The sequence below is a fragment of the Protomyctophum bolini genome, assembly GCF_963924005.1.
Source record: "Protomyctophum bolini genome assembly, contig: SCAFFOLD_99, whole genome shotgun sequence".
Classification (NCBI taxonomy): Eukaryota; Metazoa; Chordata; class Actinopteri; order Myctophiformes; family Myctophidae; genus Protomyctophum; species Protomyctophum bolini.
This window is the reverse complement of record NW_027665450.1, coordinates 96,614-112,874: the sequence shown is the minus strand read 5'-3', so window position 1 is coordinate 112,874 and position 16,261 is coordinate 96,614. Positions and strand designations below refer to the sequence as shown.

Here is a 16,261-nt window from a genome sequence, read left to right as displayed (position 1 = left end):
GGGTCTATACCCCCCCCCCCCCCCCCCCCCCCTCCTGCAGACGTCATATAGAGAGAGAGAGAGAGAGAGAGAGAGAGAGAGAGCTGAAATAAACATAATATTCAACTATGCGACACTGCGACCCCGTTAGTTCTTAACGGGTAGCGCACCTATATACAGTGGGCGACCCCCCAACACAATAGATAACCTATACAAGGACACATATGAATTTATATACAAGGCTATATTAATTTAGCCGAACATCAAAGCTCACCGCGCTCGTAGCGCATTGACAGGTCTGTCTGTCTGTCTGTCTGTCTGTCTGTCTGTCTGTCTGTCTGTCTGTCTGTCTGTCTGTCTGTCGCGTCCTGGGGGGGGGGGGGGGTCACGGGGGTCCGCATAGGAGCGACGACTAGTGTGTGTGTGTGTGTGTGTGTGTGTGTGTGTGTGTGTGTGTCTCGCCCTATAGCGGATAATATAGGCTACAATTGTACAACCTTTTTAAAAGTAATCGCACTCAGACATAGGCCTAAAAGAGTGAGTTCTCGGCTGTAGTGCATCATGCGTTGCGTTCTGTGCGACGTAGCGCATGCAGATAGACAGATAGGGGGGGGGGAGTTTGCTCATTGATGATGATTAATAATAGGCTTATACTGTATGCTATGCTGTATGTGATTTAATTTGTATTGGTGCCGAGTGCGAAGCTTGAAATAGGTTAATTGCGGACGGCTACAGATAGACTGTGGATATTAACTGTCCCAATAAGGACCACAAACAAGTCTACGTGGTGTGTGGTGTGCATAGCCGCATGTGAAACTATATCGTGCTGTATACATTTCATGCAGGTCATGGTCATGCGAGGAGAGAGAGAGAGAGAGAGCAAGAGAGAGAGGGTGCAGAGAGAGAGAGTGGTGTGAATGGAATCGCATCAAATAGCGTGCCTGGTTGGTGAGAAGAAAGTAGGCCTATGGGTCGCCGACTCGCCGTGCACATATATGGCACATCTCTCTCATATAAGGGCGCACCATTGACTGCATGTCACTGTGCCTATATGCTGACAATGTGCGCGTGCATGTGAACTTGTATTAGCCTACATTATAACGTGACATTTATTATAGGCATACAGCTCGAAAATATAACAGGCTACAAGCTCACAAGTGGTTGTGGACACGTCTGACTGCTATTCATCATGTGCAGGACTTGCCAATAAAGTCGCCAGAGCAATAATAAAGTTTTTATTATATGGAGAGAGAAGTCGAGAGTCGGGATGTGGAGATTTACGTGTGACATTCTGACAGACAATGAAAGAAACATGACTCACAGTTTAGGTGGCTTTTAAAATGAATATATGATAAGTTTTAAAGTTGTGAATAGTATAAACATGAAACTCTCTGCGCGCGCGCTCTCTCTCTCTCTCTATCTCTCTCTCTCTCTCTCTCTCTCTCTCTCTCTCTCTCTCTCAGCACACGCTGTGTGTCAATCAGACGGCAAATGATCATTAGAATTATGGCAAGCTATTAGCTATACGACTTCTGCAGGAGGGGGGGGGGTATAGACCCGCTGCTGTCCCCTGCGATGCGTGCAGCTTGTAGATCAGATGCCGACAGACAGACAGACAGACTGTCACAGACAGACAGACAGACAGACAGTCACAGACAGACAGACAGACAGACAGAAAGTACAGTCGTGACGGGCAAAGCAGTGTATATCATGAATCAGAATCATATTTATTATATTAAATATTAGTGTGCACAAGAAATGTAGCATTTATCTGTCGCACGCACACACACACACACACACACACACACACACACACACACACACACACACACACACACGTCGCTCCTATGCGGACCCCCGTGATCCCCAAGGGTCCACCCCCCACGTATGTATAGGAAGGCCGACCGGGAGTCCCCGGACCCGTTTGGGCGGCCCGTCAGGTGGTTTTCGAGCTTTCTGCTTGTGGATCGTAAAGTAAAGTTAGTAACTAATCAGAAGCAAACGTTAAACGTTTGACAAGCAATAATCAAAAACCTATAGTTGTATTTTGAATATTGCTTGTCAAACGTTTAAGGCTTATAGCCTATTTAATCTGATTGAGGCTATAGCTCTGCATGGTTGCTGCTTCTGATTATTAGTTACTAACTATACTAGACCAATTTAAAATAGTATTAGATGTTTTTCGTTAATAATAACTTATGCTAATTATTACTGAACCATTTTAGATGTTTATATTTCACCAACAGGCATGATATGCATTTATAGGCATAATAGGCCAGTGGCCACCGGCCGACTCCATTTTGCGCAGTACCTAGGACGCGACAGACAGACAGACAGACAGACAGACAGACCGACCTGTCAATGCGCTACGAGCGCGGTGAGCTTTTAATATAGCCTTGTATATAAATTCATATCTCTCTCTCTCTCTCTCTCTCTCTCTCTCTCTCCCTCTCTCTCTTTCTTATAAACGTTGCGCGCACACACACACACACACACACACACACGCGGTAGATCTGCTCTTTTCGGTGCACAAAAGAGGTGACAGCTCGGGCACGCACGGACGCCCGGAGACGGCTGAGGCCTCCTCAGAACCGGACCGGCAAGGCGCACGCGGTGGTACCGGCCCGGACCCATGGGCCGATCCCCGGGCATTGCCATGGCGTATTCCGTTCTTGCCATGGCGTATTCCGTTCTTGCCACGGCAAGTCCATATTACGTCTGGCGTATCCCTCTCGCCGCGGCTAATTCTTAACGCTGCGACGTATGAAGAATAAGCCATGGCGTATTCCGTTCTTGCCATGGCGTATTCCGTTCTTGCCACGGCAAGTCCATATTACGTCTGGCGTATCCCTCTCGCCGCGGCTAATTGTTTACGCTGCGACATATTGAAGAATAAGCCATGGCGTAATGAAGAATATGCCATGGCGTAAAACAATAGGTCGCAACGATTCAACAATACGTCGCAACGATGAAGAATAAGCCATGGCGTATATTCCGTTCTTGCCATGGCGTATTCCGTTCTTGCCACGGCAAGTCCATATTACGTCTGGCGTATCCCTCTCGCCGCGGCTAATTGTTTACGCTGCGACATATTGAAGAATAAGCCATGGCGTAATGAAGAATATGCCATGGCGTAAAACAATAGGTCGCAACGATTCAACAATACGTCGCAACGATTCGTCGCCGCCACGAATTGATCTCGCCGTCTCTCCTATTGGCAAATCATGTATTCTAGTTCTCAGCACTTACTAAACACAACATCAATCTGCTATCGTTCCGATTTCATGATGTGTCCTATTGATGGCAAATACATGCAGTTTATGTCTTTATGGAGTTGTGGCCTCAAATGCCACCACTGCCAACACTGCTTTATAAATATGCATTATACACATGTATTAGACCATCAACAAGCTATTTAAATCATGCTTTACGACTCACTTCACAAACGATAGAAAAGTAGGATGAGTTGGAAACATGGCTTGTATTGAAAGTCATCAACAAACTATTAACTATTAAGTACTACTTCACAGATTGCGGTAGTGTGGCCGAGCGGTCTAAGGCGCTGCGTTCAGGTAGCAGTCTCCCCTGGAGGCGTGGGTTCAAATCCAAATCCAAAGCCAAATTCCAGTACTGAAACTTCAACACTAGCTCACTCCACTGCTGAGTTACCACTATAGGCATATTCTGTGCCTGTGGACATAATCCATCCTTCTGAATAGTTTAACTCTGGGAACACCAATCACTTTTCCTGACATCCTCCTCAATTGTGGCCTTCTCTGCTTTCCCTGCTTTGAGTTAAGAGCAAAGAGTAGGCATCAGCTAAACACAGTATTACCAGGTAGTGTGGCCGAGTGTCTGTTCACATGTCTGGGACTTCTGCAGATGCCCAAGAGCTAGTCATAAAGTAACTAACCTGAGTTCCTATGCTTTTTGGCCACTAGGGGGGCAAGAAAGAAAGTCACTAATCTCTGGAGATGAATTCACCGTAATATCAGTTTGGTATTCTAGTTCTCAGCACTTACTAACCACAACATTCTGATTAGGGTTAGGGTTAGGGGTGGGGGTTCTTGACATGAAAAAGGTTTGAGAACCACTGACATAGAAACATAGGTTTCTGAAAACTTTAAGAATTTAGAAGACATTTGTAGAATCTAGTGTCAGTCAGGTCTAAATGGGTTAAGTAAAAGTATAAATACTGCAATGTAGACGTACTCCGTTACAGGTAGAAGTAGAAGTATTCAAAGTGTGCTCGAGTAAAAGTACAACCGTATTGGCATCAAAATGTAGGCTACTTGAAGTACTAAAAGTAAAAGTATACTCATATTGCAGAATGGCCCATGTATGGAATGTGTACAATATAGCCGATCTACAAGCAATGAGTTGCATCACAACGTATTGTGAGCTGGTAGATCGGCTATTTGCCGAAATGTACGAAATGCACAAAAGATTATACACATGAGCTTATATAGACAGAAATATCACACCCATGTGAAGTGAGGGTCGCTAATATATTAAAGTCTAACTCATGTTGATTAGGTGACATTATGACGTACATTTTCCCTTCATTGTCAATGTCGTTTACAAAACAAACATTGAACTAAAGACAAACATTAAACCCTTGTGTCCCTATAGGAGGGGCTAGTGCCAAAATGTCCTCTCAGTACAGGGTTGTGTAGCATGGAATGGCCTTCCTCTGCGTATAAGGGATTGTGCTACATTTCCACCTTTTAAATTCAATCTGAAAAAATGGTTGCTTGAAAACCATAGCTGCAACCATTCATGATTATTTTAGGTGTATTTCTTTTATTATGCTGTGTTCCCTATGTAATGTTATGTAAATGTTTTCCACTGTTTGCCTGTCCTGTGTTTCTTGTGAGGACTGTGGATGAACATTAGCAACTGTGCTATATCCGGTGTATTTACATTCATGTGACGTCCATTAATATGCATTGTCCTGTCCAAAAAAATAAAGTAAAAGTAAAACATTGGGAGTACATTTTTTTGTGAAAAAATTAAGGTTTTATGAGTCAATGAAAATTGCAGTTTCATGAAAATTCTTCTTCTGCCCCTAATACATCCATGCAGAGTCAAGTGTTTATGAAACGTTGCAGTATATGGTGTAGAGGGTCATGCCAAATAACGCTGAAACAAGTCTTGTTCAGAAGCACTTCAAAATGAACCGCTTCAACCCTATTAGGTATTAAAATCCTGGCAAAAAACATCACGCAGCACCTTTCATATGTATGACGTCAGTTAAACCCTGCACCTAGTCACATAGCCCACACATTTTCCATTCCTGTTATTATTTCCCATAGATTAGTCATAGATGCATCACCAGTTAACAGCAAGCCTGTAGGAGCAACCCTCAGCAATATCACACCACTCATTTCATCCCACCAGCTGCACCCATCCCCAAACCATGTGCCCCCCAGATCCATTAAAATGGCCCTATTAAATGCACGCTCCATCACGCAAAAATCATTCCTCCTAAATGATTTTTTCACCACAAATAGCCTGGACATTTTTTGTATCACAGAAACCTGGCAGAGGGCAGAGGATTATACAGCATTAATTGAACTGTGCCCACCAAGCTGCTCTTTCATGTCCACCTCCAGGCCAGCCGGTGTGAGTACCGGATCTCTGTGGCTGCCAAATGTCTGTGGGTCCTTCGCGCAGGAGATCGACGTCATCACGTATCACGTACACTCAAAACAGCGTACAGCACACAGACGTAATGTTATGTTATGCTTTATGCAACATAATGACTAAACGGATGTATAATGTTGTGTGTTTAATAGGCTCTATATGTTATGTGTTCATCTGATGAAAGAAATAGGAGCTAATCTAGCCAAACAGATGTCGTTGGTTAGCCAAACAGAGCTAACCTGTTAGCTCTGCCTTGTCTACATCTTCTATATTTAGCATAATCATTTCAGGAATTTAACATCAAAATGCAACGTTTGGTACTCCGATATCATGTATTATTAGTCAGTTAAATTAACAATGATTTTACAATATAAATTGTGGTCTCAGAGATATAAATGCCATTAAATGGGGCTCCGTAGCCTGTTGCATGTCAAACTGGGGGTGCTTCTTTGAAATTAAACTGGTTGAGAATCACTGCTACAACTGTAAATATCTTCTCTTATGGGGGTCCCTGCAATATATTTTAAAAATGGGGGTCCGCATGAATGATAAGTTTGGGAATCACTGGTCTTGAGAACCTATTGAATATATTTTCCCATAAATTGGTTATTACTGGACACTGCCAGAAACTGTGGCTTTCTAAACATAATTGAGCTATAGATAGTCAGTCAGTCTGGTCAAGCTGGTCAGATAGACCTATTTGTTACAGCAGATCTGCTAGCTCACAATGTTGTGATCTTGTAGATCTGCTGATTTCATATAGGCAATGTATGTAGGGTAAAAGGTTAATAATTAGATGTCATACTGTGCAGATTGTAGATTGTACTGCTGATTGGACTGTAGGCCTATTCACATGCAAGTAACTTTAGGCAAAAGTGTCACAAAGCAACAAAAAAAAGCACTGGTGGTAGTACTATATCATACTGTATGATATACAGAGTGCAACTCTCTGCGATGCTCAACCTTGCTGTGTCACTTTAGTCCTGATGCATGTTAGTTTACATCAAACGTCAATCACAATTTCAATAAATTAGAATGTAAAGACGCTGTGTTGAGATTACAACTGTGATATATAATGTTTATTTTAGGTCAGACAGCCTGCTGCTGTGCATGGCAGCTGATCATTTTACATTGTATTGTATTCAAGCCTGAGGAAGGTCGCAAGGTCCGAAACGTTGCTCAATAAAATGCTCTGAACCAGCAAGTGGCAGTGTGCGGATGTCCCTCCTTTCACATTGTATTGTATGTCATTGATTTAGATAGATGTCTTGAAGAAGTCACTGTTTTGGACTCTGTTGCTTACTTATGCTGCATTTCTTTTTTCCCCATGAATTTTTATCCCACGATTTTGTAACCCATTTTTCACCCCTGTGTCGATTATCTAATGTGATCCTGGGATCTACACACCCTCCACCAACCTGTAGTCCACAGGCCAAATGCCTCATTATCGGTTATGTTCAAATGTGTCTTGGAATTGCTTATGTTGTGAGTGATTTGTAGATTTAGAGATGAATTATGGATCTGTCTGTCTGGGTGTCTGTCTGTCTGTCTGCCTGCCTGTCTGCCTGCCTGTCTGTCTGTCTGTCTGTCTGTCTGTCTGTCTGTCTGTCTGTCTGTCTGTCTGTCTGTCTGCCTGCCTGCCTGCCTGCCTGCCTGTCTGTCTGTCTGTCTGTCTGCCTGCCTGCCTGAGTGTCTGTCTGTCTGTCTGTCTGTCTGTCTGTCTGTCTGTCTGTCTGTCTGCCTGCCTGCCTGCCTGCCTGCCTGCCTGCCTGCCTGGTTGTCTGTCTGTCTGTCTGTCTGTCTGTCTGTCTGTCTGTCTGTCTGTCTGTCTGTCTGTCTGTCTGTCTGCCTGCCTGTCTTGTCTGCCTGCCAGCCTGTCTGCCTGCCTGGGTGTCTGTCTGTCTGTCTGTCTGTCTGCCTGCCTGCCTGCCTGCCTGTCTGTCTGTCTGTCTGTCTGTCTGTCTGTCTGTCTGTCTGTCTGTCTGTCTGTCTGTCTGTCTGTCTGTCTGTCTGTCTGCCTGCCTGCCTGGGTGTCTGTCTGTCTGTCTGTCTGTCTGTCTGTCTGTCTGTCTGTCTGTCTGTCTGTCTGCCTGCCTGCCTGCCTGCCTGGGTGTCTGTCTGTCTGTCTATGTGTGTGTCTGCCAAATAGGACCTCATGAGTGACAACATAAGAGAAGTGTATCAAATAGGACCTCATGAGTGACAACAAAAGATAAGTGGGCCCACAAGTGACAACCTTTACATTTTTTAAAGTGAAAGTGCCACTACACTCTCCAGTTGGCGGGTCAGCAGTGATTGGCCAAGTCAGCTGCCCCGGGCGCATTACACTTATTACACTACACTATTACACGTATTACACTATGCTATTACACTACGCTATTACACCACTACACTTATTACACTATGATATTACACTACGCTATTACACTACTACACTTATTACACTATGCTATTACACTACACTTATTACACTACGCTATTACACTACTACACTTATTACACTATGCTATTACACTACTACACTTATTACACTATGCTATTACACTACTACACTTATTACACTGTGCTATTACACTTATCATAGTTCATAGTATCATTACACATGTCATAGCAGCATCCACCCACCTGGGAGGTACCAACATGGATCATGAATCGTTCAATAAATGAACGATTAAATAAAAGAAGCAGAAAGCCTGCACCACTCCATGTGTTTGGAACCAACAATTGTGCCACAACATAGTGAAAACCTTTTTTATTTATGATGTGTTATGCCTCATTCATACTTTGTCACACCACAGCGGCGCATGGCGACAATAGCCAACCTACAAGCTCACAACACCTCCATTTGATATGCATTGTGAGTTTGAAGGTCTGTTATTTTTGCGTGCGACAGAATACATTAGGCAATTATTTTCAACAGAAATTCAAATACATATTCACAACCCCTCCAAAGAATCTTGTGGTAAAGAAATATATCAGGAGGGTTAAAGAAACCTTTTTCTTTTTAATTAGACCAAAAATAATAATCCTAGAGCTGTTCTCCTTCCCCAACAAAAGTAAACTAGCAAAACGAGAAACAAACTTAAGCTAAAGAAGCAGTACCAGAACTGTTGTGTGATGAAACCATAGGATTGAGGTCTCTCTATTCACTTGGTGTGAGCTTGGTTTACTGAACCGAACTATAAAAGGCAGTATATTGTTAATATGAGATTAAGATATCTTTAACCAATATAAAATGCTGTCTGCAGCCTTGAGTGATTGCAGAGCTGTATTAATAAAAGGCAACCATGAAAAAACAACTTCACAAACTTTTGAACTCAAAACATGACAAGTTTTTATTTGGCAAAATGTAACTGAAGTACTGTACGTACACGTAACAGTATACTGTATGAGAAACTATGTGTTATTCTAATAAAGGCCAGACAGCACCAACTAGTCACAACTCCTTGCAACAAAACTGTTTTAAGGCCAGTCAATGCAACTTCTTGCAAAGTGGCATCGGTGTGGACTGGCCTTATAACCTCAGACTTACAACAGTAAAGCTCCTTTAAAGGCACATTAAGAGTTTTGCAGAGGTAGCAGACAAACAGGTCAGGACCTAGATATGGTCACCTTAAATCTTAATGTATATTAAAATGCACCATTACATACAGTCATTTGCAGCAGTCTGGGATTTTGGATAACGATCTTAGATTGTGTTATAGAGATGCATGCGATTAACAATCCCAAAGAAAGTAAGGCATGTTATTCAGTGCACAAAAGCCCTTTTCAGTTCAGTTTATTTCAATAACATAGTAGACACACGAACATTCATGTTGTCGGAAACCTCTGACATAAAAACTTCCATGTCAGCAGGATTATGAAATCCAAATACGAACGGTTCTCTGATTTCGTCTTCCGATTCCCCATCATCCGATTCCCCATCATGAATAAACCTGTAGTAGGCTGTCAGGGCCACCAGAGCGTCCTCCCGCCACTTGTGCATTATAGAGGGTCGACAGACCGGCCCCTGGAACAGGTGCCCGTTCAAGTCCAGCCAAGTCCAGGCTTCTACAATTCTCTTCATCACAGGAGATTCCTATTGAGAATTGAAATGTTCAGTCAATCACCCATACCTATAACACATTCTGTTGTATGTTCTCTGTCTTGCTTTTCCTCCTATTCTATGTGCAGTAGGGGTGTAACAATACATTTTAACAACAATACGATACAACAACAGCAACACTAACCCACACTACATCCTCTCTGCACTTCTTTGCGTAGCAGTGTTCTTCTCCTGTTGTCTAACAAAATCTCAATGCAGTTTGAGATTTCTTAAGAAAAGTCAAAATGCAAGACCTGTCTGCAGCATTTCAGGCCAATTGAAGCCCAACACACACCGGGTGCGCAGCGACACGGCACAGGCGTTGCCGCGCGGTAACGCCTGGAAAATAGAACTGGTTTCTATCGGAGCGTCAGGCGAGGCATCAGCGCGCGTCGGACGCCGCCGGTGTGGGATAGCCAGGGGGTACCCAAGCTGCCAGGGGGCTAGTGAATCATGGTGTGTGTGTGTGTGTGTGATGTGAAATGTCCAGTACCTCCCCAGTGCCTCCCCAAGTGCCACCCCAGTGTCTGCCCAGTGCCTCCCCAGTGTCCGCCATGGTGCCTCCCCAGTGTCCTTTTAGTGGCATTGCAAAACAACACAATACAAAGTCAATGTTGAGGTCTACATTTCGATTCTTGAAATTAATAGATTTTTCGATGCAGTTACTATATCGTTACACCCTACAGTTTGAAAAAAAAAACCACAAAAACCTTCAACATTTCATCTGGACTCTGTCCTGGTGTGCTCTGCTGGGACAGCTTCAAACACTGCAGGACAACAGTATCAAACATCAATACAAAAACAGAAACAAAAGGAGCATAGCTACTGTGCTTCAGTAAACAAAGTATGCATTTAAAGATGAATAAAAACTTCAGCATAGACTGCCAGTTTTCTTTTTTTTCTTTTTTTACGTGTATATGACGAGCAAAGTGTGCCTGGAGGGTGAAGGAAGGGAGTCAAAAATAGAGCAGAAGAATGCTAATCTTTTGCTAACAACCTTGGCCTGAGAGTGGTCGAGTGGACAGGGTGAGTTGGCAGGGATCACAGGAACGTTGGTGACACACACACACACACACACACACACACACACACACACACACACACACACACACACACACACACACACACACACATTAAACCCGTAGACTATCTTGCAAACCAATAAATTACATTTAAATACTTTTTTGGAATGTCAGTGTGTGTTGCATTTCTGCTCACCCTCTTTTCAGCCCTTGGGAGCCTGTATATTGGCTGCAGCAACCCCTGCAGCAAGGTTGTGGCCTCATCGGTCCAGTGAGCGAAGCGCTGTCCATGGCTTTTGAATGAGATATTGGTATCACAATTAAAAGTAAACTAAAGCCCTAACAAATGGTGTTTAGGAAGTACGGTACATTTACATTTGTCTTACCCATCAATCTGGAACCGTTCCATCAATCGAATGCACCACCATTTCCGGACATGTGGAATGTCCCCTAAATGAAATGGAAGATTTAAGTTGAGTTCATTTTAAGTCACAAATCAGTATGTAGCCGGCTGGAATTGAACCGTAGACTGGCTGCCCTGCCACTTCCTGGTTTTCAATCAGTGTTACTATTTAAAGGCCTTGTAGTCTACCAAACAATAGTCTGCTTGGTGGTTACATGGCTGTGGGTCCTGAGACCTGAGTCATACACTTGGTTTGCTGGTTTAATGCTGTTGCCAGAGTTGATCAGTACCAAACCATTGCTGTGGCGAGAGGGAGTGTTATGTACAGACAACTGAAGATGCCACTGCTGCTTTGTTTAGTTTGAGTTAATACGTTGATTTTATTGCTTTTAGTATTTTGAGCCATTCCTGTTTTTCTGTTTCTTTGAGCTGTTTTCATGTGTTAACTTGTTTGGTTTTAATAGTCTACCTGGGTTTTAACGATATTGATCGCATGATATATTATGATAAATGTTTTGTACTCTTATCTTTAAATGTTTAATACATTTCCTGTTTGTGGAACACCGTCTCAAGTCCTTATAAACAAACTTGCATTTTGTGGGGAACCCAGTTTACTGGTCTAGTTAAGTATTTGAGCTATCTCAAGGTGGCGTAGTCATACAAAAGTAATTCCTTTGGTACACTTGGTTACAATCTGTCGTAGTCGGCAGGACGGAATAAGGCACTTGAGACATTTGTTCATTTTTTTTTCTTTTTGTTGGAAATGGCTCAAATATTTTTTTTATTTTATGTATTAACAAAGCAGCAGTTGGTGCCCCGTGGGACCAGTTAACTACTCCCATCCCCTCCAGTGCTACAAACAGAAGTGCTGAGGAATAACCTGCCTGTATTGACTGTCTTTTGCAATGGCTAGTGAGCTCCAGGACTTGGCGCAGCAGCTACTGGTCGAAAAGGAGCAACTACAGAGCGAACGGGCAGAGGCTCGCCCTTCCCAGCCAGCACTTTGTCCAACATGTAACGGCAACAATATGGACTCATTACCTCCTGAATATCACTTGTATGTACCTAGAGAGAGGAAGTGTCCTGTCTTTAGAGGGACCTCTGGGATCCCAGTAGAGGATTGGGTGGAGGAGATAAGGGCTACGATTAGGGCTAGGCATCTTGGGCCCATTGATCAGGCATATGTCGTATATGATCATTTGGCTGGACAGGCACAAGATGAGATCCGGTATAGGCCCAGGGCAGACCGAGAAGACCCAGAACGTATAATTGCAATTCTCCAGGATTTGTATGGCTGTGATAAAACGTATGTCTCTCTTCAACATAGTTTCCTTTCCAGGAGGCAGCTGGAGGGAACATTACAGCAGTTTTCCCATGCCCTGTGTGCTTTAATGGAGAGAGTTGAACGTTCTGCCCCAGAGATGCCTACTTACGCCACCCTGCTGCGTGACCAGTTTGTGGAGAGTGTCCGTGACTCTCACTTACACAGGGAACTGAAGCGAGTGATACGGGAACATCCTAACTACTCTCTCCTACAGGTCAGGGCTGAGGCTATCCGTTGGGAGCGGGAGGGGTGGACAGATGAACATAGGGGTAAGAGTTACCCTGTCCCTGCTTTATGTGGCACCCAGCGTGTGGCTAATGTGCCACTTAGTAGCCCAGCCACTGCAGAGCTTGTGGAACTTAAACAATTGTTGCAGCAGCAGCAAGAACAGATTAACAAACTTTTGCAGGCCTGTACCAGAACCCCGCTACCGGGTGCTGTCCAGCGAACTGCACATGTGAGGCAGTTGGCAGCCACTTCCGCCATTCCAGAATGTTCAAATTCTGAACTGGCTGCACTACAGGCTACTGATCTCTCTATAGGGGCCTTAATCCCATTTTGGAAAGAACAACGGATGCCAGGGCGCATGGAGAAGCAGGGCCTCCCTTCCGAAACCCTGGGGCTACTGAAACAGTGGCATCGTCTCACCCTGCAGGACGGGATTCTGCACAGGGTGTATAGACGGTCAGATGGAGGCGGTAAAGTCTATCAACTGCTACTGCCAGAGTGTCTGAGGGAGGTCGTCTTCAACCGGTTACACAACCATGGACGCAAGGGTGCCGAGCGAACAACTGAGCTGATACGGCAGAGCTGTTACTGGCCAGGTATGGGGCAGACGATCCAGCGCTGGTGCCAGCTGTGCCAACGATGTACCTTCTTGAGAGACACTCAGCCATCGGAAAGGACACCTACACTCCATCAGGTCACCCGGACCCCTAGGTTAGGAGGCGGTATGTACAAGGCTGTGGCACAGGAAGACTCGTCTCATCTATGCCATGTACGACGCCCCATGCCAAAGCCAGTACCATGTGGCAATGCAGTTTCACCACCAAAAGGGTCTAACAGTCCGGGAGATACAGATGTGGAGGAAGAGAGCGGTGAGTTCTACATCTTGGTGGACCCTAGTCACCCTACTGCCGCCACAAGGTCCCATCCAGATGCCCTGGTAGCCTCAGTCATTTACACACCCTCTGACCCATCAGGGGCGATGAGCCCTCCACCAGCCCCTCCCTGTGAAGTGGTAAGAAGGTCTGCCCGTGAGACAGCTGGCAGACATTCAAATCCCCATCATCTACCAGTGAAGATAAGGGGAGGGGTGTCAAGTGTCAGCAGCTCCACATCAGCACGATTTAGGCGTTGGTGGTAGGCTAGGTTATTGTCGGGACGACAATAAAAAAAAAAAATGGGGGTGAATGTAGCCGGCTGGAATTGAGCCTTTTATTGCTTTTAGTATTTTGAGCCATTCCTGTTTTTCTGTTTCTTTGAGCTGTTTTCATGTGTTAACTTGTTTGGTTTTAATAGTCTACCTGGGTTTTAACGATATTGATCGCATGATATATTATGATAAATGTTTTGTACTCTTATCTTTAAATGTTTAATAAATGTCCTGTTTGTGGAACACCGTCTCAAGTCCTTATAAACAAACTTGCATTTTGTGGGGAACCCAGTTTACTGGTCTAGTTAAGTCTTTGAGCTATCTCAAGGTGGCGTAGTCATACAAAAGTAAATCCTTTGGTACACTTGGTTACAAGTAGTTTACCATTTGTCTATATTTAAAAATGTCAGTATTATATGCATGTCAGTGTCTGCAATGCAGAAAGAAGAGTTATAAATACATGTTAAATAGACAAACACAATATAGTGGTGTGTGGTTAACACTAGAGTTTAATACACTTCTATATTCTTCTTACTTTCTTATGAATATTTTAATTACTGAAATTTAGAAAAGAAACACTACTGTGACGGTGGATTTTTTTTTGAAAGATACTGACCTCAGAATGCCAAAATGGGACGCCTGTGCTCAGGCTGAGTGCATACTGTGAATGGCAAAGATCAGTGAACTTATGAGTTTAAAATAAAATAATAACACTTTATAAAATAGACAAAAGAAAGTTATTTACCATCAGCATGAAGATGCCACAACTATTTCCACTCGTCTGGCGAGGGAAACCCTGTAAAATAATTGGGAACAGCAATGCAGCATTAGTTCTTTTTACTGTGATATTGAAATGTTATTTCTTTAAAAAAAGATTTCTATAATTTGTCTCCCACGATTTTGCAACCCAGTTTTTTCACCCAGGGCCAATTATCTAATGTAATCCTGGGCGCTACACTTCCTCTGCCTACCTGGGGGGGGGGGGGCAGCGGACTGACCTCAAGCCTCCTATGCATGAGGAGTCCACTCCAAGCTGCTTCTTTTCACCTGACAAGGGGGAATTTCCTTGGCCGGACGTAGCGCGTGGAAAGAACACGTTATTCCGACCAGTTCCTTTCCCCTCCATCAGGCTGGCCAGGGGGAGGCAGTTTAGAGACCAGGATTACTGCATGTTTTTGTGAGGGTACCTACCCTAGGGGACACGGGGAGAACATGCAAACTCCACACCTCGGGTATGGGGCACTGATGACGCGGAGGGAACACGCCCACAGCATCCCCAGCGGGAATCAAACCCAGGACCTTCTAGCTGCAAGGTGACTACCGACTGTGCCACCGTGCCCCTATTCTTTTATTTATTTACCTGTGAATTTTGTCATGTCTATGCAAGACATTCATTGCATAGGGCCTAAATGTAAGACAAGACAGCAAGGACTTTTTTGGTGCTATCCCTTTTGGAGTGTTTGACTGTACCCCGTTGCCGTTTTTACATTTCTGTCTAAAAAACAGATAGACAATTTAAAGTGGACAAGAAAGACGTGCATGCGAGATGCAAGAGAAATGTACCTGAATGTCTGTCCCAAACTTGGTCGTCCATTTGCCTGGAGCAATTCTTTGAGCTAGGTCACTGTTAAAAATAAATCAGAAAATACAAATTACCCACTGCAGTGGTTTCTGAAAAAAAAAGGTGTAAGGAAACCAAATGAAATCCACTATCTATATCTATCTGATTGATATGTCATTTATCACTCTGGCAATATAATTTGCAAGACTACAGTACTACTACTGCACAAGAGATTTCATAATATTTGGTTCCCTTACATTCAAAATAGTAGTTAGAACTAGGGATGCACTGATGTATCGAACAGGTATTGGCCGATATGTGCCGTTATCAGTCAATATCTGTATCTGCAAATAACCTGACATTAACTGATGGCAGTAGCCAATATTAATCTGTTGTTGATAAGCATACATTTTGTGTTGGCTATGTTGGTTATCTGCAGCCTACAGTTGTAGATTCTCAACAGTTATTTTTTGTATTCGTTTCCCTGTCACAAAAGGGGGGAAATCAGTATCGGCAAAGTTGTTATTTTAACATCGGTATCGGCCAAGAATTTCAATATCGGTGCATCCCTAGTTACAGCCATTGAACAAGGCTCAAAGAAAACAAATGGAAATTATTTTATGGCCACAGAACAACGCTTACGTTTAAAACAGCCTTTGAACAAGGCTTAGAGAACACAAACAAATTATTTTATAGACACAGAACAAGGCTTATGTTTAAAACAGCCTTTGAACAAGGCTTAAAGAACACAAACAAATTATTTTATAGACACAGAACAAGGCTTATGTTTAAAACAGCCTTTGAACAAGGCTTGTTTTGGCCTTCCTGCCTTTGATAGTATCAAGTGAAGATGGACAGTAATGGACA

At 43.6% G+C, this 16,261-nt stretch overlaps 1 long non-coding RNA gene across 1 annotated transcript; it reads right to left on the bottom strand.

Annotated features, from left to right (window-relative positions):
* Positions 1-9,633: 9,633 nt before the first annotated feature.
* LOC308312275 lies at positions 9,634-15,480 on the bottom strand. Its single transcript, XR_013963762.1, has 7 exons — positions 15,397-15,480; positions 14,579-14,629; positions 14,450-14,494; positions 11,118-11,181; positions 10,928-11,024; positions 10,420-10,476; positions 9,634-9,703 (listed from the first exon to the last, which is right to left on the bottom strand). It is a non-coding gene; the product is annotated as an uncharacterized lncRNA (long non-coding RNA).
* Positions 15,481-16,261: the final 781 nt, after the last annotated feature.